This window comes from Pimephales promelas, chromosome 8 (assembly GCF_988280905.1).
Source record: "Pimephales promelas chromosome 8, fPimPro1.hap1.1, whole genome shotgun sequence".
In the NCBI taxonomy this organism is placed as follows: domain Eukaryota; kingdom Metazoa; phylum Chordata; class Actinopteri; order Cypriniformes; family Leuciscidae; genus Pimephales; species Pimephales promelas.
The window spans coordinates 18,036,191-18,051,259 of record NC_142776.1 but is presented as its reverse complement, the minus strand read 5'-3'; the positions used below and the strand labels follow the sequence as shown (position 1 = coordinate 18,051,259).

Sequence of the window (15,069 nt, the reverse complement as noted above, 5' to 3'; positions counted from 1 at the left end):
CAAGCCTTCGCTGTGCCTCGGCAGCAGCGGGACCCGAGCCGCGGGGAGCGCGCACCGAACCACTCTCCTCGAAGAGTGCCCGGCGGGAGCGAAGTGTCTTCATGGGCAGACACTCGCAGTGCACAGCCGGCCCCCTCGAGAGCCGACTGAGCATGCTGCACTCCCAAACAAACAACACACAGATCGTGTGTATCCCCACCCGTGATGAAGCGAGGGCAGGGATGAACACACTTTCTGCTGTTGTTTGCTCGCCATATCAATATATATAAATATACAATATTAGACAGACAGACAAAATTCATACATAGAGCGCTTGTGAAGACTCAGAAGCTGTTGCGCTTGTGTTTCGGGGATGCTTTATAGTTTCCTGGTCGATACGTCACCCCGCCTATGACGTTCCGTCTCGCCATTGGACAGATTTCATACGTGCTTCATGACTCGTCACGCAGAGGCGTTCCCACGGCGTTTACACGCAGCTCGAAGTTCCCTGAATGGGAACAAACGGTTCAAGGTCCAAGAGACAGTTTCAGTGCAAACTGCAAACTGTTCAAAGGGCTTTAAACGATTCCAGATGATGAATAAGGGTCTTATCAAGTGAAGTGATTGCTCATTTATAGTATAACAAAGTTTAAGTTTTATAAGCTCAAATGGTGGCCTTGCTCTGTTCTGTGATGCGCGTTCTTGACTCTCCTGTTCAAACTCGTTTATCAAAATGAACGAATCTTTTTTCATGTGATTTGGTTCATTCAACGAACGAAATGAACGAATTGACTCGGAAAAAGATTTGTTCATTTCGATAAACGTTCGAACAGGAGAGTCACGAACGTGCATCACAGAACAGAGCAAAGCGACCATTTGAGCTTATAAAACTTAAACTTTGTTATTTTTTTGCCAATTTGATTAATATCAACAAACAGAAAAAATAGTATTTACGACTACTTACCAACATCTGGCACATGTGAATTGATGTCAAATATGTGCGATGTGTTCGGAATGAGAATTCTTCAGCGTGATTTCCTGATAAAATTTCCATCTGTTATTGACGCCACAGGTTTCCCATTGAAAGCAACGGAGTTCCAAATTCGTCATAGAGGGACGCACAGGGGCGTCTTTGACGTCTTCATTGTGACGGCAGGGGCGCTTGACCATGCTTTAGTTTTTGATGCCTGGGGAGTGAGAATGGGTTGGTATATGGGTTTAAAAAAATCTATAATTAAAATGTTCTAAAGGATACAAAAATCTATATTAACTAATGATGTAAACTATGGGTTGCCGTTAATTACAAATTAGTTAGGGCAGGGGTGTCAAACTTTTCAAACAGTTCCTGGAGGGCCACAACCCTGCATAGTTTAGCTTCAACCCAAACATACCTGATCAGCTAATCAAGTCCTTCAGGCTTATTTGAAAACTGCAAGTCTGTGTGTGTTGAAGCAGGGTTGGAACTAAACTCTGTAGGGCCATGGCCCTCCAGGAACTGAATTTGACACCTGTGAGTTAGGGTGACCATATTTTGATTTTGTCCAAAAACCAGGACACTCGGCCTCGACACTCAGCAAACAGATACTCTAATGATACTCGAAGTTTACTCAAAGATGCCTTATTAATTTCAATACATTTAAAGTAAGCTATGCCTCCTCTGTATAGATAGAACATTGTTATACAAGATACAAATTCAGACACATCCAAACACATCCGCAACTAATAAAGAGTCTATATGATTAATAGATTAAGTAATAAATGAATTTCTATTAATTAAACGTGTCATTAATTTCTTAATAACATTTTTTTTAACTAATAGTGTTAATGAATGTGTTATTTATAACACAGTCTCATCCCAAAAAGTCATATAACTGACGTTTTGGGACGTATTTTGACCATACGTCAATATCCGCCTTTTTAGGGCCCCCTTAAACGTCGGTAGATGGCGATCCCGGGCCGTCATACAACTGACGCTTTACCTTTAACGTCAGTTAGGTGACGGGTTAGGTTTAGGGTTAAGTTTAGGTATGGGGTAGAGTTAGGATCCCATAACCTCATCTACCGACGTTTAAGGGGGCCCTAAAAAGGCGAATATTGACGTATGGTCAAAAGACGTCCCAAAACGTCAGTTATATGACGATTTGGGATGAGACCGGGTTGTTATTTACCACAATGTGCCTCAACAAGTAAAATCATAACATAATGATACCTTTGCAAATCAGTAGCTAATAATTAATTAAAGCAGACAACTGGAAGTGAAGTGCACAGCATTGCTAAATTGTGGTAATAAACATCAATTTACACTATTAGTTAATAAAATATGTTATTAAGGAATTAATACACAATAACACATTAAATTACTAGCAATTCATGCACTCCTTGACTCTTTATTAGTTCTTGATGCAGTAATAATTAATTAATGGTTTACTTCTCTATGAGTCATACATTAACCGACATTATCTGTAAATAAGTTAAATATGAATTAATGCTTATTAGTGCACACGTGTTGTAAACTGTTACCGAAAAATAAATATATAAATAATAAATAACTAAAAGAAATACCTCCAAATTGAACAAAAATAGCTCTCACAAACTCACAAAAATGAACTAACAAAATATATTTATATCTTTAGTGTTCTTCCTCTTTATTCTGTTTTTCTTCCTCGTCCTCCTTGTTTGCTCAACTATATTTTGCTGTAGAGCTGATCTTTCCCAGCAGTTTTTTGAAAACCAGGACATTTTCATCACTTTATAAAAAACAATGTCCTGGGAAAACAGGATTTTTGGTCACCCTACATTATAATGTTAAAGATCACAATTAACAACAGAGCCCAAATTATTATTCAGTAGCTATTTATTTTTAGATATAATAAGGAAAACTCAAAAATTAAACAAACATGGACTTACAGAAGCCTGTAAGCTTTAAACTCGTTCTCACTTACTGTAAGAGATTCCCGCTGCAAGTTCGGAATTGTCACAGAGTCAACCACACCGTCTTAGCAACAATTGATTGGATCTTAGCCAGAAAGAGTGGTGGCGGGCCAACACAAATCAACCAATGCCAAAGAGATGAAGCAACAATGTTTATAATAATAAGGTTTCAACCCCTATAAGGCAATATTTGCTTAATCCACTTCTGTTTATCCAATCAGCCCTTTATTTTCTCACCATACCTTCCCAATTTATTGATTAAAATGACTCCTCTCATAAATAAACTCCTAAATATTTTGAGCCATCATTTTTCCATGTCAGACCAATTGGGAGTTTGGGGTCACTGTTATCAACTCTCCCACTAAAACAGCTTCACTTTTTAACTAATTCAATTTTGCAGTTGTATCATTTCAAAATCTTCCATTAAAATGTTCACATCATTTTACAATTGCAAATAACGTCATCAGCATAAGCTGTAAGACTGGAAAAACTGGAAGAGAAGGCAACTCTCAGTGAAAACAAAGGAAATTAACATTTGAGACACAAGTCTCACCCTTAGAATCATCCTAATTTACACCTCTTTCCCTCTTCCCCATTCCTTCTATTTCATGCTGAGATCAACAAAATTCACCCAAAAATATTTATGGTTTAATGGGAATAATTAACATACAGTATTATACATGCTTTTTGTTATTTGAAATGTCATTTCCAAAGAAGTAAACCAAAAGGTAATAAAGTTCGGTAACACTTTAGAATACGGTTCCTTTGTTGATGAATAACTACACAAGAACCAATAAGTAACACAATATTAACAATCTAGTAAATATTGTTAACAAACAAGAAACTCTGATTAATGAACTAGTAAGTACTGCAATAGTGCACAGATGAAAGTGGTAGTTCACTATTAAAGGTTCTCTAAGCGATGTGGGGCCAAAACATTTTTTGTCACATACATCAAACGTCTCCTCACTATCGGCTAGCTGCCTGTCCCCTAAACACACTGTAAAAAAACGCGGTCTCTGTAGACACCACAGGCTCCACAAACGGCAACAAAAGCAATCATATCTCACCCGGACCACGAAACCTAACAAACAGTGTTCCAGCCAATCACTGGCAAGAAGTATTTGAGGGTGGGTCTGGGGGGTTAGTGCGCGTGCACATGAAGGGGGTGTGTGTGTGAAGGAGAGCGAAGCATCAGAGGGAAGTTTGAAAAATGGCCGACACACGACCAAAGAGACGTCGTTCTGAAGAACAAATTAAAAAGAAGAAGGAGTCGGATAAAGAACGTGCGAAGTTCCGAATTTACATCGGTAGCAAAGCTTTTGAACGATGGCGAGAACTCCGGCGGCAAAAGAGCTTCCAGTCCGACATTCAGGTTGCTCTGTTTTTGCTGGACAGGTGGGTAACGTTAAATTGTTTTTTTTCTTCTAAATTGACGCTTATGTTCGCCAAACCCACACAAGGATAAAATTAGCTAGAACTATGCACTTTCACAATTATTTCAGGAAGCACGGAAGGGAGGGGGAGGAGATGAGATGCGGAGGAGGGAGGGTCTAGCTAGCCTCCGATTTGTTTGAAAATATTCCGAACGTCAACACCCAGGATCGCTTAGAGAACCTTTAACTAATCAATAACTACTATTTTTTAATGCTTCCCAGAGAACTACTGAAAAAGTTTATTAACAATCTAGTAACTATATTAACTAAAAAGAAACTCTGATTAACAAACGAGTAAGTAATAGTGCACAGATGAAAGTGGTACTTCACTATTAACTAATTCTTCCTTAATTGTGAGGCAATACCAACAGTTTCTGAGAAGCCAGTGAAGAGTCTTGGGACATGGTACGATGGGGATCTAAAGGACACAGTTAGAGTGGGAGAAGTTAGACAACAAGAAGTGTGCTCTAGGCATACTAAAACTCTGGTGCTTTCAGTTTGGTCTACTGCCAAGGTTGCTGTGGCCACTGACTGTGTACAAGGTTTCTTTGACAACAGTGGACAGGGCCGTACTGGGACTGAAATTCAGCCCGGGACTTTAAGATGGAGAGGCCTTTTACGCGAGTATCCTTGGTGCACGAGCAGAAGGATTTTTTGCAGTTATTTTAATTCTAATAGTGTTTTTATGGTATAAAGAGAATCAGATTATGCTGAAAACCTTCAAGAAACTTTAGGATGACACCTGCCTCCTTAGGTTGATTAAGCAAGTCACCACTGCACTGAACACAACCAGGTCAGCAAAACCTAATCTCGAACACATAAGTCACAGTATACTGCTAACTACCAGCATGTCATGTGCACAGTCAGTTGGAGTGATAAAATAGTTACAAATAATCATATACTCAAAAACTACAATGCAGTCCCATAAAATAGAGATTTTTGTGTGTGTGTGTGTGTGTGTGTGTGTGTGTGTGTGTGTGTGTGTGTGTGTGTGTGTGTGTGTGTGTGTGTGTGTGTGTGTGTGTGTGTGTGTGTGTGTGTGTGTGTGTGTGTGTGTGTCCTTACTTTCTCAGCTTGGCCCCCTGGCTTAGCTTCCCCTGTGATGGACCCTGCCTCTGCTTACTGATGTGCAGCTCCATATGCAGGAGAAGAACTTCAGTTATAAATATGACTAAGAATAAAACATTTTCTAATTCAATCTGTGCTTCAGTCAGGTTATTATCTAGTATGTGGAATTATTGGCATTTTAACCTATATGTAAATATCTGATTGATTTATTTTCCTAATATGATTGCCTACCCAGCCCTGCACACTGCCCCTCTACCTGTCACTGTTTTTATACTGGTTCCATTCTTCTCCTCCTGCTCTTCTTTCTCTTGCTGCTCTCCTTCCTCCTGCTCCTCCTCCTTCTCTCCCTCATCATCAATATGACTGCAGGGGTCATCCTCAACCTGTCCCTCTCCATCACTGACCTTAACAGCTAATATACATACAGAGATTACTTGCTTAGAAGGATGTTGTCTGTGTGTGATGACACAGTGCAAACTGCTCTTTATAATATATAATATATCTCTAAACATGTGAGGGATACATGGCTATAACATGATAACAGCACATTTTTATTACATGGCTAATAAATCAATAATTTGACACAATTATACATACAGCTAAAATATGTATGTACAATACAGCTAATATACATACAGAGATTACTTGCTTATAGAAGGATGTTGTCTGTGTGATGGCACACTGCAAACTGCTGTTTATATATATATATATATATATATATATATATATATAAAATGTAAGGGACACATGGCTATAACATGATAACAGGACATTTTTATTTCATGGCTATCTACCAAATAAATCAATAATTTGACACACAATATTGATTTAAAAATGTGTTAACTGTTTTAAAAACTATTGTATTGCTTCCGCTAAAGAAAATAGTTCTGTCTATACTGTTAGAATCCTGCGTGTCCATGGCAACGCGCGCAACCTGTTATCAAGCAATAACAGACCGCATTCGTGGCACGAAACTAATACAATCGTTTTTATAGCAAATACAACCGCCTCGCTCTACATTATCCCTTATATAATATATATGCCTATATTTAAAAGCAAATATGAATAATTTCAGTGTATAAACGCATCACTAATTGTGCACCTGTCCTGCTGCTGGGTCCTCCTTCCTCATCTGTAACGTTACCTTCTGCCACAGCACCCTTTTCCAATATGTCTGCAGGGGTCAGTTAACTGCAGGGGTCAGAAAAGGTCTGTTAATTTGGCGCATTTAGCTGCCTCTCATGCCAACGTTTTTTTCTTTTTCATTCTTATTTTTTCGGCCCCACCCATTTCTTTCTCTTCTTTCCTTCCTTCTTTTCAGCATTTTTAAATGTCCGTCTCTGTTGCAACTTGCATTCATACAAATCTCCAAACTCCTGTTTTCGGCGCCTTAAGTTTGAGCCAATCGGATGTCAGGAAAAACGAGGATCAGTCCAAGTTAGGAGGGGCCGCTCGTATCCCCCCTCAAGATTGAAGGTATTGCTTTGGCCTAGTCTGAAACACACACACACACACACAGTTCCGCTGCAGCTGAGCGGCCGCCGCGCCGGTCGTTTATCATAAAACGTATCATCCAAAAAAATATAGCTATATATCATTGACCACCGGCCGGTTCGGCCCGAAATGGACTGGCCATTCGGGATTGTTCCCGGTATTCCCGATTGCCAATCCGCCCCTGACATTGGATAAGGAAGCGAGGAAGCATTAATAAGTTCATACATCAGGAAATGGTTGGCCTCTGCCTCAGCAGAGTGGGACTTTATAGTAAAGGAATATTGCAGCTTTAAGTCTCTACTTTAACCGAGGAGTTTAAGTGTTCCAAGGTCAGACTGGAAATGTAGAGTCATGTGACAAATGTATAAGGGAGGCAGCCCCTGTGTTAAAAACTGGTAGAAAGTGGTCAGCAAAGAAATCTGTTGTAGAGGCAAAGGCTGCCCTTCAAATTGGGGATATCGTGTGACAGGTACAGCAGGTAAGAGGGGGTTTTGGGCTCAGTTTAGCTCCTCCTAAATGGCACAAGGAAGGCCCAGCTCAAAGGAGGAAGCAGGTAGTCAACGAGGTGCGAAAGCAGGAGGAGAGGATGAGGTGTATAAAGGCCATTTCCCAGGCCAAGCAGGGAGAGTGGATGAGATGGGAGAGTGTGGAACAACGCAAGTTGGGCTGGCAAGACCTTTGGTCAATGGAAGAGAGTAGGATCAGTTTCCTTATTAGGTCAACATATGATGTTCTCCTATCACCGCAGAACCTAAACCTCTGCACTGTAAACCCTAATGTTGTCTTTACTTAAACAATCAAGTGTACTTGACTAAACATTACTTGAAATTGTGCATTTTGGCCGGGTCACTCAAAAATATAAGTTCAAATAACTAATTTACCTTCAAAATACAAAAACTTAAGATTCCAAGTGCAGTGAACTCAAAATAATGATTAAAACTTACAAAAGGTCATTTTCACAAATTTCTTAACTGTGAAATGAAGGATACATTCATACATGCTTTCTTCAAGTGCAAGGTGTCATTCTTATTTTACCAGAAAACAAATGGCTTTCATTTTACAATTATTGATCATAATGTAAATAAACGTTTATTTAAAAAAAAAAATCCTGATACTTTAAACTTCATAAATAAACTTTAATATCTGTATTCAAGTGTTTTTGTAATACTGTGGGTTGCAGTTTTCACTCAGTAGCCTTTTTTATGCAGTAAACAACATGTACAGAACAATAAAACAAACAAAATACAAGCTCATACATTTCACGTGCACATATATGCCACGTGACAAAATGCATGAAAGAGTTCCTCACATCAGCCACCAACCATGTATCAATGAAAAAATAATATACAAACTTACAGAAATACAGCGACGACACATTATGTTTAACGTTAAATCAAATTCATTTCAAATCGGTTTAATTAAAATGTCTCTCTCTGATCTTCCTCTGATGCGATTGGCCACGCAAGGAGTTCTGCCTGGCAACAAGAAAACTAATGCACTAATTGGTGGATTTCAAAATTGGTGATTTTCGCATCGTCTGTTGCTGCTGCTGACACAAGTTCAAATCTCAAGACGGGAGGTTTTCTTTGTGTAACATTCTCGGTAAGTAGAATTATTAATATATAAAGTTATTTTGTATGACTTTTTAACTCTGAATTATGTTTATTTAAATCCTTGCACGGTTAAAAGAGAACGCAGCCAACGTTAATTACAATATTTCCTGGTCAAACTTTTCCAACATAACGTTTTATCGATGGTTTTGTGATGACATGATAACTGCGATATCAAACGATTCTTTAATTTATTAGTTCAATTGTGTAATCATGTATTTCTCTGCAAAAGATCATAGTTAACTAACGTTAAAGGGTAACTAAACACCAAAACAACTTTTTTTAGTTAATGATCTGTAAGAATGGAGCTTCATAAATGCTGTTCATTGATTCGAGTACATTTTTTGACAATTGAGTATAAAGTGTTTTGATTTTCAAATATATGGTGTAAAAACGTCTGAGTGCTGCCCTCTTCAGGTTAAACGGAAAGCTCCTGCAGTAGGGGTACTTGCTGACGTAGCGAACTCTCAGACGCACTCTGTCACACCCTTGGTGCGAGCTCACCACGCCCTTGGCAGCCCCTGGTATAAAAGCATCTGGTTCCGTCAAAACTACTGTAGGAGTCAGGAGTTGGATTTATGAATATTGAAAACGATCAGGATACTATAGCATATAATAGCATCTAGTTAGCATAGCATTTATATAGTTATTTAGATTATTTTTGAAAACGACCAGGATAGAGTATTGTTGCATCTATTTAGCATAGCATTATATAGATAATTTAGATTATTTTGTGTAGCTAGTAGCATAGTACAGTTAGGATAGCTTCAAGTTAGCATAGATTTATCAGTGTTTAGTACAGTGATCAGGATAGTAACGGAATAGAGGTGGACATGGGCTTCTCCACACGCAGTGCCAAACACTGCTCGTCCTGCATGGACTCCTCCACCGCAGCGGCGTCTTGATGTGAGTGATCATGGATATTTTAATCACAATTTATGGTTAGGATAAAGTTAATCCTCTAGGGTCGACAAACGAGCCGGTGCATTTTGCTGGATTTTTTCATATAGCGGCATAATATCAATAGCGTGCGCTATTGAGATCAACTCGACGACATAAGTCATCAGATGCCGGTCGCGATGCGGGAGTTAAGACCGCAGTTTGAGCCAGCAGCTCGAATGGATTTGGCCCTGTGTATACATACAATTCACCCTCATCCACTTCAGGTGAAGGTGAAGGTGAGGGAGAAAAGTCCTCGACTTCAAATGGCCGCTCTGTTGCAAAGGCAGCTATTGAGTCACTCCAGACTAGTCTCGCTCTATTTTAGAGTCTGACAGCAGCTGTCACTCACGGCGGGTCTCAGGTGCACGCCCCCTAGCCCCGCTGGGGTCTGCCCATTTTTTCAGCATTTTTCAAATATTGCTAGTGGGTGGAGTCAGGCTCTGACCAGGGGTTTAGTTACCCTTTAACTTAGCCTAACGTTACTTCAGACCAGTCAACTTAGTGATGTTTTTTTTTTCTTTTTTCTGGTCAAACTTTGACAACCTCGACATCAATTAACGGTATTTTCTTCATGACTTTGTGATAGTATGATTATTGAAATGTCAACAGCTTATTTCTTATTTTACTAGCGAGATAAGTTAGCTAAGTTACACATTTGATGATCTTTTTCCGTGCAAGAAAGAACATGGCTGCTACTGCACAGACCATGTGGGTTATTTTTCCCATAGATTTTTTCCGGGCAAACTTTGTCAGTTACCCGTAACTTTAACGTTAATTGCAAATATTTTCATCATGATACATTTCTGATTGACTGAGATAAGTTTTAAGAACATTGTTACTATAGCTAGGACGAATTAGTGATGTTTCGTCACGCTTGTCACCAACGATTTAATCATATGGAAAATACTATAGTCAATGCAAACTAGCAACTTTTGGCTACAAACAAAACCATGCACAAAACTGTTTGAGCATGAGTACTTGATAATTTTCATTTTTGAGTGGACTAAGTTATTCCTTTAATGTGTTAAAAATATTTCTTAGCCTCTAAGTTACATTTGTTTCCTAATTAAGCAATAAAGCATTTCTATGTGCACACTAATGTGATTATGTGATCTGTCTTTATCTCCCCTCAGATCAAGTTCAACAGAAAAAAACCTAAAACAGGATTTCTACTTCTACAGAACATACAGTTCATGGACCTTTTTACAGCCAAAAGGGGGACTCCTGGTCAGTACTTGGCTAACGTTCAAATAAAGGTTAGTAATGGTTAATAATAAATAAAGGTTTTGTCTTATTTAAAATAACTAACAGGATAACTTTTACTCACCCTCAAGGTGTTCTAAACCTGTATACATGTATTTGTTAAAGCTGAACACAAAGGAAGATATTTTGAAGAATGTTTGTAATTGAACAGATTTGGGTACAATTAATGTTCGTAGTATTTTTTTTTTTTCTTTTTTTTTTAAGCATGTAAAAGTCAATGTTGGCCCAAAACTGCTTGGTTACAAACATTCTTCAAAATGTATTCTTCCTTTGTATTTAGCTGAGCAAAGAAATGTACAGGTTTGGATTGGAATAACTTGAGGGTGACTAAATGATGACAGAAATTTCATTTTGGGGGAACGATCCCTTTAAAAGCATTTAATTTTGTCAGCATTTAATCGTATAAAAATTCTTCAAATATATTGATTAGTTGTTGGCATTAATGGAATTTTGTGTTTTCCTTTAAAATCATCCCAGCCAACGGAGGTCCGAACCCTTGGGATTCGATGACAACCTATCATGCTTGGAGATGATGGTGACTCTGGGATTAAGGTTAGTGTTATGTGTTCTTAATAGATCTAGTGCACGTTCTGAGAAACATGAATTCATAAACATTTGATTCCTGATCGTAATATTCTATTTATGTCTGTTTTTTCACTAGGTGTCTGATCATCGCAACTCCATCCTTAATGTGCCAGTGGGCATCTTATTTGAGGACACTGAACTTCAGCCCCCCAATTCCTTGTATTTAACTTCTACGATTGGAATAATACTTGAAGGACAAGTGGTGATTGAAAAAACGCAGGACCTCCCACAGGCTATGTGTCTCCTCTTCGGTCTGATCTACGCTGTCTGATCTACGTGTGCTAATGTCAATGGGACAGTATTCTCTCAAGCCTAAATTGCAGTCTCTGGCAAACCAGCTTTTTGTTTAAAAAACGTCACTGTGAGACTTTAACACCACTCTGAGAAATGTTCTACAAATGATTTGCAGAAGATACAGTACTGTAATATTGTGCAAATATTTGGTCAAAGACACTGACTATGGTCACTATGCTTTACTTAGTTTGCTGTGATTTCATAAAGCTTAAACAAGTAAAATGTAAAAACAATGTACATTACGTGTACATGTTCAGTACATTTACAAAAATTTGAGACTTAAATGTAATGTGTAAGTGATCAGAGTTGTACAATTGATAGTGCACTACTTAATGTTGGATACTGTTGCCACATTTAGAGTTATGTACAGGGTGTGACTCATTTCCATTTGAAATTTTGGTCAATAAAGACTCAAAGGATCAATATGTTGTTCATTGTTTTATGTAAGTGCAGTGTGCACACAGCTTACAGTCAAAAATATGAGCTTTAAAATTTTGAAATAAAATTACAGTTAAATTTTCATGTTGAGTTTACTTAAATATACAAGTACAATTGATATTAACACTAAGTTAAGTGAACTTTATTGTTTAAGTACATTAAATAATCGTCAAGTTTGGTGAACTAAACAATTTAAGTAAAGTCTACATAACTACCAAGTTAAGTAAACTTAACTATGCAAGTTTTGGGAGTTCTCATTACTCAATTAAATTGAGGGAACGAGTTTACTCAAATCAATTGAGTTAAATCAACTTATTAGGGTTTTCAGTGTGGGTAGGAGAGGATCCCTCTTGTCCTTTGTGTTCATCACCTGCCACATTAAGGCACATTTTGACAGGATGAGGTGGCTCTTAGCCAAGGTCGGTTTACTTGGCGCCATGACCAATTACTGCGATGTTTGGCTTTAGCATTGGAAGGCAAGCGTAGTATGACCAATAAGTTGCCGCCTGCAAAACATTACACGCAGAAGTCAATATTCCTCGCGCAGGCGAGCAACCACCAAGAAAAAGTGTTAATAGTCTAGATGGGATGTACCCAAAAAGTGAAAGTGAGGAGCATTTATGGGTACAAGTTGGGAACCGGCCTACCTTACATATTTCAAGGGTGCTGAGTCCAAAAAAAATGGTACCCAAGTGAAATTTTGAGTTTTTTACCTTCTAATTTGCATATCAAAATGGCCTCCAAATTGCCTATCTTGCACAGTCATTGGACCATTTTCCCCTATTTTTTGTAAGTAGGCAATCAAGATGAGGAAATTAAGTTTCTATATCAATAGTCAAGGGTCAGAGCAAAGACATATTGAAGGCTCACTGCCTTTTTATATATATATATTTGCAAAATACCAACTTTTAAGGCGAAACACTTGGTGAATAGGGTAAAATTTTTTAAATAATAGATATCGCATGAAATGTCCTCAGTTGATTACTTTTGCAAGTATATAAGAAAATGTATTATAAGTTTTTGAAATTTGTATATTTAATTATGCAAATTAGGCATTATCTCATTAAATATGCTCAATTTTGCATATATTTTTGGTAGATAGATCTGAACATGTGATAAAGCCAGGTGCAAAATATTTTTTTTTTATTTTGTTTACACACAAGATGAAAAAAGAGTGCAGAGGTATTTCAGGATATATGATTTAAAGGGGGGGGGGGGGGTTGACTGCGATTTCACTTTATTCATTTTAAATAGTGTGTAATGTTGCTGTTGGTGCATGAACAGTATCTGGAAAGTTGCAGCGCTGAAAGTTTAGTGTAAGCAGAGATATCGTCTTTTAAAAATCAGGAAGTATAATGCCTACAAAAATGACTTGATTGGGACTACAGGGTTTTAGACGTCACTAACACACATTTGCATCAAACCCTCCCTCCGGAATATGCAAAAAAGGGAATGCGCATATTTCTGCGCCACGTCGAGCGTGTTATGTTCACTCAGCTGTTAGGTCTTCTGTGGTCGAGCTTCCCATGGACGCTGTACTTCGTCAACAATGGATACAATTTATGTGTGATTATGTTCCTGAAAATGACAATCGTAATCTAGCTCTCTGGCTTTATAGCCACTAGGCTATTAGTTATGCTATTTTGTGTCTACGACAAACGCGTACAGACATTATGGACCTGAATTTTGTAAATACTAATGTTGTAAATGTATTTTTCATGTATATATTTTATGACGTTTTTTTTTTTTATTTGATCAAGAACGTAAACTTGCCAACGCTGTTTGAGTATAACATTAGTAGCCAGTCAGTTGCTATTGTTGCAAGTCAGATGCTATTGTGTAAAACAAACGTGTATAAAACATAGACAGTATAAGGTATAAAATTAAAAAACGTAGCAAATTATCATTCAGAAACGTTTAGTAAGAGCTGTGTGGGGTGAGGTTCTGTTTGACTCTCTTCATCGCGGCTTTCTCGGCCTGATCCTACCTCAAACTGATATTGCAGTTCGACACATATTTACATCTGGACCGTCACCGGAGCTCATGACATGCACGTTTCGCCCGTAAAGGTCGTTAACCTTCTGGACAACTTGAGCGACAGTTTAGCCAATCACCACACACCAGCCAAGACTAACCAATCTGAGCCCACTGCCTGTTTCTGAGGGAGTGGTTTCATAGACTCAGGAAGTCGACCGGTCGTTCGAGGACAGAGGAGAGTGTGGCTGACAATAAAGGTGAAAGGGTTTATGAAAAATAAGAATTTTAAAAAAAAAGAAAAACCACAAATACATGTTATATTGCACCCCATAAACACAATCATGCAAAGAAAAAAAGCAGTCAACCCCCCCCTTTAATTACCTAGAAAATCTAAATATACTGTCCATACCCTTAAAGGGATAGTTCAGTTTGAAATTAATTTTTGATATGTTTTAGCTTAACTCATCAGTCATAAACTGGAGGTTAAGGGGGTCCACCCTGGGTTCACCTCAAAGAGCATGTACAAAGAAGTCAAAATTAAGTACACATTGATGGCCTAAGACACGAAACGAGCTGTTTGTGTGAGAAAACGAACAGTATTTATATCGTTTTTTACCTTGTGTAACACAGCCATGTCAAACAGATCTGATGGCACGGGCGCTTCGGTCTGCGCATGGGCCGGAAGTGCTCGCTTGCGCTTACGTCACTCTTTGTTTATACAGAGATTTCGGAAGTTTTACCTTTCACTAAACATATTTAGATATACAGGAAATCACAATGGAAGACGATATATCTATATCGATATATATTTATATCTAAATATGTTTAGTAAAAGGTAAAACTTCCAAAATCTCCATGTAAATATCGAGTGACTTACACACACAAGCGATTACTTCTGGCGGAATGTTGAACATGATTCAGTTCGGTTCAGTTGGACATTGCACAACTGATTCAGATCACTTGGACGTGACTGTGATAACACGAGGTAAAAACAGTATAAATACTGTTCGTTTTCTCACACAAACCGCTCGTTACGTGTCTTAGGCCATCAA

General features: G+C 38.2%; 1 long non-coding RNA gene across 1 annotated transcript; it reads left to right on the top strand.

Annotated features, from left to right (window-relative positions):
• The first annotated feature begins 8,357 nt into the window (after positions 1–8,357).
• LOC120494020 (uncharacterized) lies at positions 8,358–12,025 on the top strand. Its single transcript, XR_016169484.1, has 4 exons — positions 8,358–8,510; positions 10,594–10,716; positions 11,201–11,275; positions 11,385–12,025. It is a non-coding gene; the product is annotated as an uncharacterized LOC120494020 (long non-coding RNA).
• The last annotated feature ends 3,044 nt before the right edge of the window (positions 12,026–15,069 follow it).